The sequence below is a fragment of the Diabrotica undecimpunctata genome, chromosome 3, assembly GCF_040954645.1.
Source record: "Diabrotica undecimpunctata isolate CICGRU chromosome 3, icDiaUnde3, whole genome shotgun sequence".
NCBI lineage: Eukaryota > Metazoa > Arthropoda > Insecta > Coleoptera > Chrysomelidae > Diabrotica > Diabrotica undecimpunctata.
This window is the reverse complement of record NC_092805.1, coordinates 20,364,513-20,383,210: the sequence shown is the minus strand read 5'-3', so window position 1 is coordinate 20,383,210 and position 18,698 is coordinate 20,364,513. Positions and strand designations below refer to the sequence as shown.

The 18,698-nt window shown below is 33.6% G+C and overlaps 2 protein-coding genes across 4 annotated transcripts in view; one reads left to right on the top strand and one right to left on the bottom strand.

Annotated features, from left to right (window-relative positions):
- The window catches only part of LOC140436540 (phospholipase A1-like), a 234,149-nt gene that overhangs the window by 107,091 nt on the left and 108,360 nt on the right, over window positions 1-18,698 (bottom strand). The window lies entirely within an intron of this gene.
- The window catches only part of LOC140436539 (lactosylceramide 4-alpha-galactosyltransferase-like), an 82,305-nt gene that overhangs the window by 22,757 nt on the left and 40,850 nt on the right, over window positions 1-18,698 (top strand). Inside the window, exon 1 of one of the 3 annotated variants that reach the window (XM_072525437.1) lies at window positions 3,827-4,359. The exons of the other annotated variants lie outside the window; for them this stretch is intronic. The gene's annotated coding sequence lies outside the window, so the exon portion shown is untranslated. Of the gene's footprint in view, window positions 1-3,826; window positions 4,360-18,698 lie in introns of those variants that run through there. 3 annotated transcript variants of the gene reach the window in all.

Genomic DNA, 18,698 nt, shown 5'->3' with positions numbered 1-18,698 from the left:
TCCATTCCATGGTCCTCCATGTTGAAGTTTTGTCCAGGTGCGTTCCAAGATGTTTAACGCTTTTAGTTAAAAATGGTTTTGATATTTATTTCTATACTAGGCGATATTTACGACATTTTGTAAAGATAATAATATATTGTGTTTTATATTCATTGATCTTTATGTGTCATCTCTTGGATGATTTTCAATGACCCTAATATGCATTTGAAGAGATTCGGTAGCTGTTGCAGGATTAATATCATGACTAAATGTAAATGTAATTATGTAAATGTAATCTGTAAATATAAAATATAATATAGGACCCAAAACACTACCTTGAGGCACTCCAGACCGTATAGGGTAGATCTTTGGTGTTTCTGATTCATACTTAACACATCTTTCTTCTAAATATGATTTTTATATAGTAAAGTAAACATTGACTGTGGAACGTTCATTTTTATTTTGAAGAGCAACCTTTCATGCTAGACTTTATCAAAAGCCTGACTGACGTCAAGAAAGAGTGCAGATCAGTATGTTTTCCTCAAAGTTTTATTCACTATATCAACGACTCTATGTACTTATTCTATTGTTGAATGCTTCTTTTTGAAACCAAACTGATAATCCGGAAAAACTTTATTATTGGTTATTATCTACATAAGTCTTGTCGCTATTAGCTTCTTAAATGGTTTAGCAATTACTGGTAAGAGACTAATAAGACGGTAAGACGTATGTTCCTGAGGCGGTTCACCAGGTTTAGATCGTTATAGATCATTATTAAATCAGCAATTTTCCATTGAGTGGGTACAATTGTGAGCCTTAGTGAGGCATTGAAAAGTTGTGTTATCATAACTATTCCTTTATCTGGTAACTCTTTTATGATAGTTCCTGTTATAAGGTCATAGCTTAGAGCTTTTTTGGTTTTAATTTATATTTAATAGCACTTTCTACTTCTCTTTTTGGTACTGGTTTAATTTGCTCACCAGGCCGTAGGGTTGTTGCTAGACTTTCCTAAATAAATTCATCTTCTTCAACACTGATAGAGAGCAGAGATTCAAAAACTCTTCAAGATATTTTCCAAATGTCTCTTCTTTTTCTTGATCTGTTCTCGTTCATGATCCATCTGGGTTTCTTAATGCTGGGATGTGTTTACTGGGTTGTTTTAATTTCCTAGTGGCCTTCCAAAGTAAATAATCGATATCTGCTGTTAGTATCTATCAAACTATTAAAAAGTAACAAAACCCCAGGACCAGATGATATGTACGCAGAAACAATCAAGGTACTTAATGAAGAAAACCTAGACATTATTGTCAAGCTCTTTAACGACATCTACGATACGGGCCAGATTCCAAAAGATTGGCTTCGATCTACATTTATCGCCCTACCAAAAACACCACGTGCGAACTTCTGCAAGGACCACCGACTAATAAGCCTAATGAGTCACTTTTTGAAACTTTTCCTGAGAATACTTCACACTAGATTGTTTAAGAAATGTGAAGAGGTCAGTGGATGGAGTCAGTTTGGTTTCAAAAATGGACTTGGCACGAGAGAAGCGATCTTTAGTATGCAAACATTGATGCAGAATTGTTTAGATCAAAGAAAGGATGTTTTTATCTGTTTCATCGATTACGAGAAAGCATTCGATAATGTAAAACATGAATTAATGATAAAATACCTACAAGAGTTGGGATTGGATGCAAAGGATATAAGAATCATTGCCAAGCTGTATTGGAATCAGACAGCAACAGTACGTCTTCAAAATTCCAACGAAACAGAAGATTTCTCCATTAAAAAAGGAGTAAGGCAAGGTTGTATACTGTCTCCAATGCTGTTCAATTTATACGTAGAAAAAGCCTTCGCAGAAGCAGTGGAAGACTCTAATAAGGGTATTAAAGTTAACGGCATATTTATTAATAACATCAGGTATGCCGATGATACAGCCATAGTGGCAGATAACATCGAAGATCTTCAATGCCTTTTGAATGATCTAACTCTTGCAAGTGAAGCTCGGGGTTTGAAAATAAATATCAAGAAGACAAAATCAATGATTATAAGTAGAAATGATTACCCCAACGCAAAGATATATGTCTCTGGAGAAGAAATCGAACAAGTCAGGCAATTCAAATACTTGGGATGTTTGCTGAATGAGGGTTGAGCCCCGAGAATGAAATAAAGAGCAGAGTTGAACAAGCCAGAAATGCTTTTTTGAGGCTTTGTAAGTTTCTGACTGATCGCAAATTGGACTTCAACCTCCAATACAAGATGCTTAAGTGTTACGTGTGGCCTGTTCTCCTGTACGGAATGGAAGCATGGACGTTAAAGGCCAGTTCCATTAACAAACTTGAAGTGTTCGAAATGTGGTGCCTGCGTCGAATGCTCAGAATATCATGGACGGACAGGGTCAGAAATGAGGAAGTACTCAGAAGAGCGGGCTTACAGGATAGGGAACTTTTTAACTATGTAAAAAGTAAGAAGACTGCATACTTGGGGCACATTATACGAGGAGAACGATACACTTTTCAGCAACTGATACTCGAAGGGAAAATAGAGGGTAGGAGAGGTCTCGGACGTAAAAAAATGTCATGGCTGCGCAATATTCGACAATGGACAGGAATCCACAGCTATGAAATGCTTCGCAATGCTGCTAAAAACAGAATTATTTAATCCAGAATATTTAACATCTCACCTGACAAGACGATGTACGGTGGACGCCTACGCAGAAATGCATGGCACCTTAAGAAGAAGAAGAAGCTGTTAGTATTAAATTTAGAAGATATTTTCAACGTGGGAGTTTTTGTGCTGTACTATTGTATTTTTTAACTTTCTTGCAGCTCTATTGTAGTTTATTTTGTCTTGCTGCTACCTTGTGTTTTGCCATATCTTCCTTAGTCGCTTATTCTCTTTAATTTTGTTTATTTTATTCTGTATAGCTATACATTCTGGAGTGGCATGATTTAGTGCGCGTAGCTGACATTCGCGGGTCGCTTCAAAATTTTACAAAAAAAAAATGCTAATATACAATTTTGTTTAAAATTATCTCAGCTACATTTTTTATTTGAAATATTTTTTTTTTACAAAGTACAGGTTCTTGATAAATCAATTTTTTTCTGTTTTTCTCTCCTACGATGAGGAGAGGTTTTAGAAGGAAGCCGGATACAGGAGTACACTGTTTGCATATTTTTTTAAATAAAATTAACATTCTCAGCAAAGTTCAGCTTGTTTGTATGATTTTTAGAGGTTGAGTGGAATTTTCATCTCTGATTTATTTATAACAAAAACAAAACATCTTTGAGATTTGGTAATGCGTTAAAGTTAAATTGAAGGTAAAAGAGATGGAGAAAGGGCGAACCTCTTGGTTGTGAAATCTAAGAGAATGGTGTAACTTGAGCTCCACCCAACTTTTTAGAGCTGTCATAAATAAAACGAAAATTGCCATGTTGATATCCAACCTTTCATTTAAGACGAAACTTTAAGAAGAAGAATTCTTCCTCCATGGTCTATTCTTCTGGTATTAGTGGTGGGGACACCGACAACTGTTGACATTCACTAGTTTCGGACTTTCACGGCAACATATAGAATTGTGTAAATGACAATAATTTTTAATAGAAAAATATTCCTTAGAAAATAATATTAAATCTATTTTTTATTCTTCGTCTATTATAATATAGTTTTTTAAATTACCTTCACGATATTATAGCATCTTCGATGTTTCGAAGATAATTCTTACAGAATTTCCATTTATCAGAAGTAATATAAGTACGGCTCTGTGTACGTCTGTCTATTCCTACAATTTCACATCTCTCCAACTCAGACTATTTTTATTTCAGTTCAGTCTTTCAAAAAAGTTTATTGGGAACTTCGTGAACGGATACAAATGTGAAACATGTGATAACTTGGTGCTTATTAACATTTTTTGTTGGTTTTATGTTTATACTACGCCCACTTAATAACGCGTAACGCGATAATAAACACATTTTCGTTCAGAAGCGAACTATCTTTGTTAAGATGGTTTATACCACAAGGTTAATTCACGTAAAGATTGTTAGTTCCGCAACAAAAACTAATAAAATTATCTCTTACCTAATTCTTTTTATCAATGTTTAACATGGAAAATACTTTTTTTGGTTATTGCGTCAGTTTTGTATGGTGTGCTGGTAAAATTTATTTAATATAGTTCTACAGTGGTTGTCTAGTTAAATTAATCTTTCGACAGAAAACGGCGCGATCTTCACTAGTCTCGTAGTCTCCAGTCTCTGGAACTGTTTGATTCTTATTAGACCAATTAGTACATACAGTTAGTGTTATAATAGGATTTGATAGGGTCTGGTAAAATTTGGCACGTAAACATTAGTTGTTGAACTTTTATCCGGATACAAACAAATGGTAGGTATACAAAAACCTAGACTTATTAAGGATTTCAGTGTTATAATATATGTTTTTTTCTAATATACAGCATGACAGTTAGAATTAACCCTTTCGGTAAGGTGAAAAAATATACAAACGGTAAAGTACTCTGTGTCAGACATATCGCACCTTGAAAACCATAGGGCAGTAACTGCAAAAATCATAATATTGAGTTATGAGCTTTTCAATTTTTTTTAAACTTAATATTATTTAAGTACTGTTATTCCAAAAATTAAGCTACAAACCTGGTATTTAGCATAATTGTCTTTAATTTTGCATATTTTTATATGCAGTAAGGAGTATGTGAAATTTATTTTAGCAAATATGTAGGTATTTTAGCACATACGACCATATGGTTTTAAAATATATATCACTTTTGGAAAATAATGCTGTAAAAATTCATATCAAATAAAAGTTTTTTTATTTAAGATTGTACTTATTTATTACAATTTTCTGGTTTTAACACTTAATCAAAATCATGCATATTGTATTCTGTTTGTTCGGTTTCTACTGTTCCATTGTTAACATGCAAATCTTCATAAAACCTATGGTAGTGCTCTTGAATAACATTAGCCTTACACAGTGAGAGCAGATCTTGTTTTTTTAGATTGGATATTCCTGGTGGATGTGAATATGCTTTACTTAGTTCCATATTAGCCACCAACCCTCGTTGTCTTCGCCTTATATTAATGGTTCTGAACTCTGTATCATTGTAGCTTGTCGTAACCTGAAACTTATTTTCAAGTGTCTTCTCCACCTTGATTATCTTAATCTCATTCCAGACGAACCGATTTCCTTCTTCGTCAATATTATAATTGTTCCCCATTTCCTTACATAATTTTTAAGTCCAATATATCCGATGTAGACATTTTATTAATTTTGTAAGGTTCACCTCTTTTTTTTGCTGTTTGAACTAGTGTGACCCATTGCGCAGGCACATATTGATCCTCCTTTTAATGCCCTTTTTTTTGTTTCTCAATCAAAGAATGCATGTTATCTCCCTCATTTTGGGAGTGACCTGTTATCAAAAATTTGTGGGTAATTTTAGGTATGTTCAATTTCTGTACTGCATAGAGATAAAAACAGACAATATACTTATTCTTATTTTGCCCACTGCAGTTATCTGAATATAATATTATTTCCTGTTCTCTGGCTCAGAAATTGTAACAGGCATGAGGCTATTTCTTTTGCACCACGATTAGCAATTCCCTCGAACCAAAGGTAGCAGTGTCCTGCATTTGTGGTCAGGTCAAAAATTGTGAAATTAAATGTTGATAATCTTCTTTTGCAATTAAATAAGGAAACATCGCCTGAAGGTGTCAGTAATACGGCTTATAATTCAAAACAAGCAGTAATGCAAGTATTGGATTTTGAAGATTTTGAGTCATTTTCTTTTTCTTTTCTACTAAGTTCCACTTCTTGACGGTGAGTATCATAGGCTGCTTCTAATGTAGTTTTATCTAATGAATTTTTGTAACTTTCACATATCGAGAAGAGGTATTTTTTGGGCTTAAAGAAACTTATATTAAATTCCGTGTTAAATATGGTCCTAAACGTAGCGTAATTTCCGAACACCGAACTTTTTTCTTCGCAAAATTTTATATAATCGCGATGAATATCAGCCAGAGTTTTGTCACCACCGACGAATTATCTGGTAGTTTGTTTTCTTAAGTAGTGAGATTCCACTCTAGGAATGGATTCGATGTAACTCATTATGTTTTGTTTCACGACTTCGTCGATTCTTTTTCCATTCTTGTGAGTTCCTCTTGTCTTGTTCGCTTGTCTTTTGGGATAAACCCATCTACAGTACGACGTTGTATATTTGTTACAGTCTTGTCGCTTATTCCCAGTATTTACTCTTCTATATTTCACATTAGTTTTTCCATTCCATAGTTTTGCCATTAACATAATCCATTCCTAAATTGCGTAATTTCTTTCTTTTATTTTTGCCCCATTCCTCCGGTTGACATTTCCTCTTTCTACTTTTCTTTTGAGGGCTTATCTCCACAACACCTTTATTTTTAAGAGTATTAGAATCAGTAACACTATTCAGTCTTGGACAAATTTCCTCATCTGTGTTGTCATCCGAAGATGAATTCAATTTGGTTTGAGGGTGCCAGGTACGATCGTCGTCACTGAGTTCTCCAAATAATGACTCGGATGAGCATATTTTCTCATTATCACTTTATTTTGATGACGGTTGAATATCACTTGGATCGTTATAAACAGATATTTCATTTTGATCACCAATGTTGTATGATTTAATAACCGTGTTGGTGCCCTCATTTCCTCTCGTTTCCTCAAGTATAGTAGTGATTAAATCAACCGTAATGTTCTTCGTTTCCACTGAGTCATACTACAAGAAAAAAATTAACCGAAGGTAATAACAATTTTGATTTAAAGAACGTTATATTAGAGGGAGCGCATAAAATGCAATACAAAAAGAAGGCGTGTAAACTCCATCTCCTCACGTAATTGAGCGAGAGACGCCCTTGCTCCTCAGTGGCATAAATGGAAAAAAATTGTTACAAGTAGTTACCTTCTCATAGGGGATGTCAAATTCATGTGCTAAAAGTACTCGTGAAGTACTAGGCAAGCTGATACTACGGGATGTTACGTTTAACTAAATTAAAAACGATTGTTTACTCACAACACTCACAACACAACAAATAAAAGTAGTTACAGGCAATGTTACATTTTTGCCAGGCTTGAAAAACCATTTGGCATTAACTGCTGATATTGCCAGATGGATCTGAGTTTTTGTTCCTATTTTAGAACCATAGAACAACAACTGCAGATAATGCCTGATGGTATAAAAAGATGAATAGATTTTTTACAAAAGCCATAAGGACGTATCTTTCTGGTGCCAAATTTAAAATTCGTTGCAGATGCTGCTAAATAGCATTAAAAAATAGATTTTTTTTCTATTAGACTGCATTAAAAGGTCATTTTACGAAAAAATTGCAGATATTGCCATATTATGGTTTTCAAGGTGCGATATTTAGAAAGTCATAAAAACGAAATTATACAAAAATTGTTTCTATTATATGCTAGACATGTACTAGCAATATCGTTGGCGTGTTTAATACTAAAAATATAAGTTTAGAAGGAGTCACAGTTTGTCAAATAAAACATTGTTTTATTTATAATGTTAAATTTTCGGTCATATTCATAGTCCACTCGTCAGAGATTTGACCTCTTAAAAGTCATACGAACAAGATGAATTTTGCCGAGAATGTCAAATTTGGGACCCCAAAAAAGATGTGAAAAAGTTTGCCACTCCTACTCCCGGGCTTCCCCCTAAAACTCGCCTTCATCAGGGGAAAAACGGAAAACAGCGATTTACCAATAGTCTCTACGCCATAGAAAAAATGTTTCAAACAAGAAATGTAGCCGAGATAATTTTGAACAAAAATGGTTTTATCTAAAACAATTTTTAATTGAAGGTGATTACTTGGCAATATCGCACTTAACGAAGCTCTTAACGATAACTTTTCAACGAAATCATAGTCCACTTATCAATTTTGCAGAGGCGTACCAAAAAATTGAATCGTTCATGTTTAGAATATATTTCCTTTTTAAACGTTTAAAATTCTGGCCCTTACCTCACTTTCGATCCAGTATTGATCAGAACCTGCATTTGCTCCTCTTCTGGTACGAATGTTTATTATGTTGGATTGCTCTCTTGAGTCTACAATAGAATGATCTATCGTATTTACTGTAAGTCCCTCTGGTGATTTCCAGATGCCTTTGTATATCTTTTCGAGCCAAGTTAAAATTATACCAGTCACAAGAAGTCACTTTTAAAATCAGAGCATCAAACATATTTAAAATTCGTTATTTCTCAAGCACCAAATTTTTTCATTTTGTTGGGCTGTATTATCATTTCTGTTCCATACCATGCAAGTTAAACGTTTACTGATTCAGCTGAGGATTCATCTAAATAATTGAATATCTTTCTGAAATAAAATGAATATACTAATTTGAGTATTTTACATCTTTAGGCATATACATAGTCGACTTCCGCACTTCCGCTCAGTCTACACATTATTAATGTGAGAATTATTATTTAAATGGGAATAAGCCACAATTAAAGGTTAAAGTAAATTTATTGACGTTTCAATTTCCACTTCGGAAATCGTTCTCAAAATACAAACATTAGTAAATTAAACAAATTTTGTTTTTTTGTTACTTGGTGAAAAATTCTTCTAATAATTTAATTTTATCTGACTCATTTATATTGACAATTCAGACATACATATACATTTTAAAGTAGACGACTTTAAAATGATATTGCCAAAATTGTTGAGTTGCATTCTGGGACGACTTTACTTGTAAGATAGTTTATTTAATTACATGAAATCAACTTTAATCTGAGAATATCCGTCAGAAAAAATCATAGCACGTAATTCGTCTTTAAAAAGACAAACATATGCCATGATGACAGTAAAATTCTTCTGTTAGTGATTCCATGGTAAATTATGAGGGAAAAAGAATATCTTACATCACCTTTCCTGGATGTTTTAATGTCTAAGAACGATACTGGATATGAGACTCAGGTGTATAGAAAACCAACACACACCAGCAGATATTTAAATTCCAAATCAAATCACAATATTAATATTATAAAGGGAATCATTAAATCCTTATACGATAGAACCAAAATTGCTTGTTATGACAAAAATTCGTTCTTGGAGGAAAAACATTTGTTAACATTTGTTTTATTAAAAAATGATTATTCTTTATCGTTTATAAATAAGGAATTTTCAACAATCAACCGAATAGAACAAAACAACTTAAAACGAGATCCTACAGCATGCACAAGGAATAATACGAGGAAAATAACAATACCATACATAAAAGGATTATCAGAAAAACTTAAAAAGATAGGAAATAAATTCATTTCAACAATATTCAAAACAACAAACACATTGAGATCTATTTTGTCTAAAACCAAACCTAACAATGAACAAGAAAAAGACAAAGAATTGTATTTATAAAATATCTTGTGAATGCGATCAGTTTTATTTATAGGTAAAACATCAAGGCCATTTAATGTTAGAATAATTGAACATCAATCTTATATTAAAAATAGAGAATTTGATAGATCTCAAATATGAAAACACGCAAATGCAAATTCCTCGGCAGAATGTAGTAGGATCTGGTTACCCATATTAAAAGAGGAAGTTATTAAAAGGAAAATACCAGTATTAGTAAGTCAGTAAGATATGGAGGATACATCATTTAGGTTTTTTAATAACAAACATATAAATTCGGAATTTGGTGTTTATTGAAAGTAAACTAAATGCACGACCAAATACTATCCCATGTCGGGATAGTATTATGAGGTTTTTTTCCTGGGTTTTCTCTCTGAATCTGTTTCCTGAGAATTTTACTGTCATCAGGCATGTGTTTTTCTTTTTAAAGACGAATTACATGCTATGATTTTTTCTCGGATATTCTCAGGTATTATATTGTAAATTAAAATATAAAATAAATACAGTTTTGGCCATATTGATAAGAAACAATATTAAAACCAAAGTAAAATATAATCTGGACAGAAAAAGCAAAAATAGACTTTATGAAGTACTATGCTATGTAACTGTAGTTTTTACATTCTGCCACGTCTCTTTTTTTTATGAATTTGGCACAGGATTATTTTTTCTTCTTGGGTATTAACAATTTATGTATTAACTCAGAGAGTTCTTTTTGCAGCGTTCTGCTACCTTCTTTTAGAAACTCAGCATTTATACTGTTTTCACCTTGTTGCCTTGTTGTTTTCCAACTTTTGACTAGAAAAGTCTTTGTTGGTCAACTCTAGGGTAGATCTGTACTGCAAAAGTTGTTGCATTTTATAAATGTAATAAATAAAAAAAAAAATAAAAGTTACTTCTGAATGAGAACCCTTGAACATGCATTGCTAAATATTGAACCTTATTCATTGACTTTGCTACTATTTTTTATATAAACGATATACGTTTCAAGAAGGTTGAAATAGATTATTACAGCAAATATCGTTATCTCTCTTTCCAATGACCTCCTCAAAACTATGCCTCCAACCTTGCCGGTCCCGCGCCGATTTACTCCAAGCTCACGTCTAGCAAATTTTGCGCGACCGCTGCCACTTCATCCTCTCACCTTTTCCGTAGCCTTCCTTTTGGTCTTCCGCCCCTGCATTTTACTATCTAGGACTCTTTTCGGTAATCTTCCGGTCTCCATTCTAACTACATGACCAGCCTATCGAAGTATTTGAAGTTCAACGAGTTCTGAGATCGGTGTCTGTTCTGCGAGACATGATGCTAATGTCGTCGGAATAGCCGGCAATCTGTATCGATTTATTTGTTAGGAGATTACCTCTTCCTATATTCAACTGTCTTATCACGTATTCCAAGGTCAGGTTGAATAGTGTCGGTGTCAGCCCGTTTCCTTGTTTTAATCCTTTAACTATTGAAAAGTTCTCAGTGAGTTCATTTTGTACTCTGACAGTTGCTGTTGATGATTCCATTGTTGCGTTTACTAGTCGGATGTATTTTTGGGGGATGTTAAAGCTATGCAATATTTGATATAATTTTTGTCTATTAATTGAGCCGTAGGCCTGTTTGAAATCAAATCCTACACTATTAATTTTCCTGTTACTAAGCATTCAACCCTGACATCTACTTCTTAATTCCAATATAGTTGATAAATATTACTTTCAATTAGTTAAAAGCTACAATAAAAATATAGCGGACCATAATATTTAATTTATTTGGAATACATATATGGCAAAGTTGTCTGTTTAGTTACTTTAATGATATTTATTATTTATACCGTGTGTTGTTAATTGTGATAACCATATATGTAGTTAAATTATTGATTTTTACATGGTTTAAATTACCCACATAATTTACAGTACGCTCCTTATCAAGTTATCTATTAATATTACTTGAGAATGGTATATAATTAGAATAGAACACATCAGGGACGACCGATTTTTACACCAAAAAAGTTAGCCTAACGCAATACTCAAAACAATGTGGCTTCATATCAAAGACGGTCATGTGTCATTCAAGAAAAATTGTTTTTTTACACGCTGCTACTATTATTCTTTTTATGAAAATCCCACCCCCTACAATTTGAGTGAAGGCTTCAAAAGTAATCTTGTGGTCATTCTGATATCAGAAATATATGAAATTATCATAAAATTATTCTCTGAAAATACAGATTTCCGGCTCTGATGTCAATAAAAATTGTATTGGGGAATAGTGAGAACCACTGAACGCTCTGTTTGAACCTAACTTAAAATTTAATGCTTATAACAATCACAGAAAAAAGAGAATCCAGTTTTTGAATAAAAAATCTATTTTTAAAATGCTTTATCCAAGTTTTATCAGCACCTATATAAGATAATTGAAATAACTTTATAATAATAAACTTAATAATAAATAAACTTATAAAATAATTGAAATTTATCAACATTCAAAGTGAAATTAAAACAAGATCACCATCAAAATCAACATCTTTATTTTCACGCTCACATTCAACCGAATTTTCAGGTTCTGCTTGCGTTATGTTTTTGTACCATTTCAAAGTACCATTCTCGCTCCAATTTACTCCGAAATGTTTTTCAAGCAATTTTGATACGTAATTAATCTTTTCTTCTTTTAAGGTCACACCAATAGGAATTTATGGAATTTTTTTTAGATTGATCTATCTCCTGTTGACCTTACACATTTTTCTCCCTGCACCAGTGTCAAGGTTGTAGGCTATCTCTCCTTTAACAACTATGTTCCCCAATTTAGTGTTTCAAAGAACTGATCGTCGGTAGGTGGAAATTCTGATATAACGTTAAGCCTTTGTTGTCATGAAACTTTTTCCTTCTTGTTTCCAGTCAAACGGTACCCACTACCTTCCAATCAACTGAAGCGTCCCATATTTCTTGAAAATGTCATGATATTCTTCATTCGTCGCAATTGTGTAGATTTTTTAAAATGTTTTCTCTACCATCCCAAACACTTTGTCGGCAGGAAAGAATGAGTGCCCTGTTACAGGACAGACTAATTCCATTTTTTTTATCTCTGCTGGAGTACAGCTGTCCAGGAACTTGCAGCACATAGTTAAACTATTTATATTCTTATTTTGTCCAGCACAACCATCAGACACCCAACTAATGGAGTCATATCCTCAGAGATCAGCTGAATTCAACTCATTGAATATAATGGAAGCAAACTCATTAGATAATTTTTTTTGCTTCGTCTTCCGTCCAGGGAGGCACTACTGGGATTGTCTTTGATCAGTCTTTGAAGCACTTTGATCAGTCACTTTGGACGGAACAAGTTTCTTTTGACAATTAAAACTCAAATTAAAACCTTCTTGTGGTATTCAGGTGTTGGAAGAAGGCTTCGGCTTGTTTCTGAAGGCAGAGTCAATTAAATAAGGTTTTATTCTAGGTAAAGCTATACTTATTCATGCTAGGGTAAGAAAATCCAATGTTGAAATCTGAGTAAAATATTTTCCTGAAAAATTTCTGAGTAACCTTCTCAGATTCTTCTTTACAATCATTAAACATTTTTCGCATTTTGGCGATATTCAGGTTTGATGGTAGGTAAACACGTGATTAGTGATGTCGTGAATAGTGTGATTTAACAGCTTCTTTTTCTTCTTCCTACTTTAGAAATAGGCAAAATGCCTGTTTTACTTCGGTTTTTAGCCTCAATTGACGTTGTCTGACCATCTTTTCCTCGGTCGTCCCAATGATCTTCTTCCATTTGGCGATTTGTCTCTTGCTATTCGTACTATTCTATTTTCTGTCATTCTTTCGATGTGTTAATTCCATTCCACTTTTCTTCTTTTGGTCCACGCGTTTATTTCCTCTATACCACATCTCGCTCGTATTTCCTCACTTCTTACTTTCTGTTGTTTCCAGTAGTCTTTGTGTTTTCGCCGTATCTGCTCTTGTTTCCGCTGTGTACGTCATTATCGGTCTTATTGTTGATTTATATATCCTGGTTTTCGTTTCCGTTGTGAGGTATTTGTTTCTCCAGATTGTGTTGTTGAGACATCCTGCTGCTTTGTTTGCCATGTTCACTTGTTTTTGTACTTCTTCTTCCACTTTTCCGTAGCTTGACAGTTTTATTCCCAAGTATTCAGTTTCCATCACTTGTTCTATTATTTTGTTATTTACTAGTTTACATCTTCTCGGTTCCGCTGATATCACTATCGCTTTAGTTTTCTCTGTTGAGATCTCCATGTTGTATATGAGCGCCGTATCTTCGAATTCTTTAATTAATCTTTGTAGGTCATCTTCATTTTCAGCTGTTATTATGCCGTCGTCGGCGTAGCATATTATCCTTACTTCCTTTTCTCCCATTCTATATCCTCTTCTTTTTTTAACTTTCTTTATTATTTCATCCATTATCAGATTAAATATTAATGGGCTCAGCAAATCTCCTTGTCTAATGCCAGTTTCATATTTGATAGGTTGCGATAGTTTTCCTTTACATCTTACCATAGCTATTTTATCTTTATATATATTCTCAATGGTTTTTACTAAATCCAGTGATATTCCCTTTTTATATAATAAATGTATCGCGTCCCGAATTCTCACTCTATCAAACGCTTTCTTCAAATCTATCAGACACATATATGCTGGTTTGTTGTATTCCAGCGACTTTTCTTTTATTTGTCTTATTACAAAAACTGCATCCGTGCATGATCTTCCTGTCCGAAATCCTTGCTGTTCCTCTTGCAGAGATATTCGTTCGTTTATTTTTGTCGCTATTATTCTTGTTGTCAATTTGAGTGTTGTATTTAATAGATTTATTGCTCGATAATTATTGGGGTCTTTCTTATCTCCTTTTTTGAAGAACATCACCATGATCGCTCTCCTCCATTCATCTGGTATTCTGTTCGTGGTGATTATTTTATTAATAAGAAGTTGCAGTTATTGTACAAGATGATCACCTCCATATTTTAAGAGTTCATTTGGTATTTGATCTTCTCCTGGTGACTTTCTGTTTTTTAATTTCTTTATTCCTTCTTTCACATCGTTTTGGGAGATTTCGGTCTTTTCCTCAGGTATTATATTTGGCGTTTCTGGTAAGGGTTCTTCGTTTTGTTTTTTAAACATTTCTGTCAGGAAGGCCACCCATGTATCCTCTTGTATGTGTTCTATTTCAACTAGTTCTTTCATTTCGCTTCTTTGTTGTCTTATGAAGCGCCATACTTGTTTCTGTTGTCCATAGAAATCCATCTCTAGTCCTTTTGTGAATCTTTCCCAGTAGTCTGTTTTTGTTTTTCTTACCATTTGATGAGTTTCAGTTCTTATTCTTTTATCTTCTTCATATGATTCATTCGTTTTTTCTGACTTATATTTTAGGAAAGCTTTCTTTTTTTGGTGATTTTGGTTTAACCTCTAGTGTAAACCATGGTGTTTTCGTTGACCACTTTTTGTTTATTATTTTCGTTCCAAGTGCTTCTCGGGCAGCATCCAGAATATTTTTCTTAAGTTTTCTCCAGCTAGTCTCTACATTGCTTTCATTTTTGATATTCTCCATTTGTATTTTCTGTTCTAGCCTTTTTTGATATAATGATTTTATGGAGTCATCTCTTAAATTTCTATTTTTATTATTTCCTCTGAATTGGTTTGTTGAAGCTTCTCTTTCCATCTTTCATTGAATCTAATTTTACCAAGTACCAAATAGTGATCGCTTCCCACATTGGGTAACGTCAAACTTCTCACATCCACTATCTGTTTATGATGCATATTTCTGTTTGTGACCACATAATCTTGTTAACAGCTTCAAAACTAAAAATTAAGTTTTTTAATTCTCTTTTCGGAGCAAACTTAACTTCCTTGAGGTTTCGGCCTAGGGTTTTCACTGAGACATGAGACAGACCGTTCTTGAATTTCTGGAATACGCCTATAATCATAATATACTTAGTAATAGGCAGCAACACCTTGAAAAGAGCATGCCTACGAATGCTGAGGTTATTGTTAGCGTGGTTTACAACCGAACATTGGAAGGTTTGGTTTTCCCTTTCATAGACTCAAGCTTCTTTCTTTTGGGATTGGGTGGACCAGCCCGAGAAAGCATCTTACTTGATTTTTTCTGGGATGGAGTAAAAGGCTTTGTGGATTTCCATGACATCATGCATTGGTAAAAGCTGGCACTGGTATTCAACTAGGTGATTACAGGTGGAGTAGAGAAGAAGACCTTTGGGCTAAGTCAATGGGTAGAATTTTCATTAGGAATCTCTAAATTTTAAGAAAAATTTTTAAAACTGGTACTAAGCTGGTCATATTGTTACTACCAACATTTAAGCTCCATATTTTAAAATAAGACATTATCGCATCACTTACAAACCATTCATAATTCGGTTAAACGTGTACGATAACTTCTAAAACATCAAACTTCCACCCACCTCAAGTACATGATTGAGTTCAACGACTAGGCTTACCTTAGCCGTTTTTGGACTTTTTTTTCCATTTTTTGGGATCGCTCTTCCTCTTACGTGTACTCCCTTGACTCACAGATATATTTGACACCATGAATCCACTTTGTACACTAATAATATGCATAAACAAATAGTTTAAATTAATGATAAACATAAATAAAACGATCCACATGGGACAAGATGAAAACAATGGCAGCCATTGTTAATTTCGCATTCATGTGATCATAATACAGCATTCTCATATGCTGCTGTCCGATTTTGAAATAAACTTACATTGTAGGAGTCCGTTTTTGAAACAAACCTTCAACCTTGAAGCTGAAAATAACGTTTTGAAGGAAACTATTATCACCATTGAAAAGAGCAGGAAAAACCCTATAAGAAACCACTGTAACCAAATTTATATTTTTTTTGACACATGTCCGTCTTTGATATGAAGCCACTCAATTAATATTTAACATACATTTTTGTGACAGATAATTAGATAAACAACCATAAGATTTTAAATATAAAAAACCACTCAATATTCCTAGTTTAACAAACAACCAACTTTCTTTTAAGGACGGAAAAGGTAGCAAATGCAACAAGTTACTGCTCGGGCTCACAGGATCCAGCAGACGATCCAGGGATATTGGTTTGGATAATATTAGTAAAAAGAGAAAAATTGGGGAAATGCCACGGCTTGTGTATTGAACTGTAATCACATAAAGATTTCTTTTTCAAATATTTTCATATTTCCCTAAAATATTAGAAGAAACAGCATTTTACATAACTTATCACGCAATAAATCTGTATTTTATACATATATATTAATATTAGTGATTATTTTGACCAAAAAATAATTTATAAATACGTTGGAGTTATCGGGTCCCTAATGAAAATCTTTCTTTTTTCTAAAATGCTCAATATTTCGCTATTTATTTGATAGCTTCCTCAGGAGTAAACTGAAACAATTTGAACATTACAAAAAATGGCGTACAAATACATTTTACACGTTAGACGCCATGAGAAGCAAGTGTGCATCTCAGTCACCGAACTTACTGACGCCATGAGAAACACCTTTGCATCTCATACCATTAGTGTATTTCAGGCTACGTGGTACATCCGCGCTTCACAGTACCCATTCATTTATTTGGAATACAGTTTCTCAGTGGCCTGGTGAACTCTTTTATATATTTAGCCTGTATTTTTAGGATACTGGTGTCTAGCAATAAAACAATATGTTATTATGTAGCTTGAAACTCAGTTTTATTTATATATAAGGTAAACAACTATTTTTAATGCAAAAGATCAGTAAATGTTTGTTAAAAATTAGCAATACATGTTTCTACTTAAGAAATAAATGAAAAAAATAATATTTCAAATGTCTATAGATTACATGAATGAACCTCGCAAAAACATGTCATACAATATAATTTATTGCACTGAATGCACCTGAAACGAGAAAAGGGAGTTTTAGTCTGTGCAAATTTTCTACCATTATCTGCTGAATTTTTTGCGTAACATGTGACACATCTTCTTCTGGTCGAACTTTGCATTTCCTCCATATGGTGACCTTCACGAGCATGTGGCATATATTGCTCTGGATTAGTTAGTCTAGTGAAATCTACCAGTTGACAAACCAACTCTTCCTTGAAAGATGTGATGGACACGTTACTGTTGGTTACTTTTTGGTAAATTATATAGGCGTTGACAATAGCTGACCCTAGAACAAGCTCAATTGCTATTTTACGATACCATTTCACTGATTTTCGTAATGCTGTAGAGTAAGACTTTAGTTGGTTGGATATATCTATAAATCCTTTGCTCTTATTGTAGTCGATAACAGAAACTGGCTTTTCAACAACTCCTCCCCTTTGATGGATACCATTTCAGCAGTATGCTTTGTACTCAGCATAAGCACTTCGCGTTTGTCCTTCCACTTAGTTACTACTACACCTGTGTTACTCTCCATCCCAATAATCTCCCCTTTCTTTAATTTTGCACCTGTCACTTCTTTAGGATTAAGTTTCCTGTTTTGCCTCAAAGTTCCCACCAAATTTGTATTTTTGTTTAGCAACCTATGTGCTAATGTAACGCTAGTATAAAAATTGTCTGTGTATATAGTACGTCCAACATCTAATAAGTTATTAGCTAAACTCAACACAACACTATCCGGAACTGACATATTTTCAGTTTTATCATTACCACAATAAATTTGTAGATCATAAGTATAACCTCCATAAAAACAGAGTTTGTATATCTTCACCCCGAATTTATGTCTCTTGTTTTTGATATACTGCCGAAATGACAGTCGTCCCCTAAAAGGAACTACAGTTTCATCAATGCAGAGTTCTTCCCCTGGCACTACCACTCTCTGAAAATTTGATACCAATTTCTCCAATAGGGGTGATAGTTTATATAGTCGAAGTCCTTTTTAAAATATTTTCATTGTCACTAAAATGTAAATTGGCAAGTAATAATTCAAACCGATTATGCGACATAAGACACTTTACTTTGCTTTCGTCTAATGTATTTTTTGACCAATATGAACACAATTTTGGCAATCTTTGCAATCCCATCCACACAAGAATGGCCAAAAAGGTCTTTATTTCTTCGGTATTTGTATCTACCCACTTATGAATTCTAGCTTTTGGACCGTGACCACCTTTATTCATCTTTTAATGTGCATATCGATTAGTTTCTTGCACAATCCAATCAATAATATCGTCATTCACAAATAGTTGAAAAATGTCAAGGGGAGTTTTATCATACATCTCAAAAAACTCGGCTTTGATACCCTAGTCTTGAACACTGATTGTAATGTTTTTCAAGTTCTGACCATCTACCATGTTCCATAACAAGGGCTGGTTATGATCAATCACAATGTCATCGTCTTCTGAAGA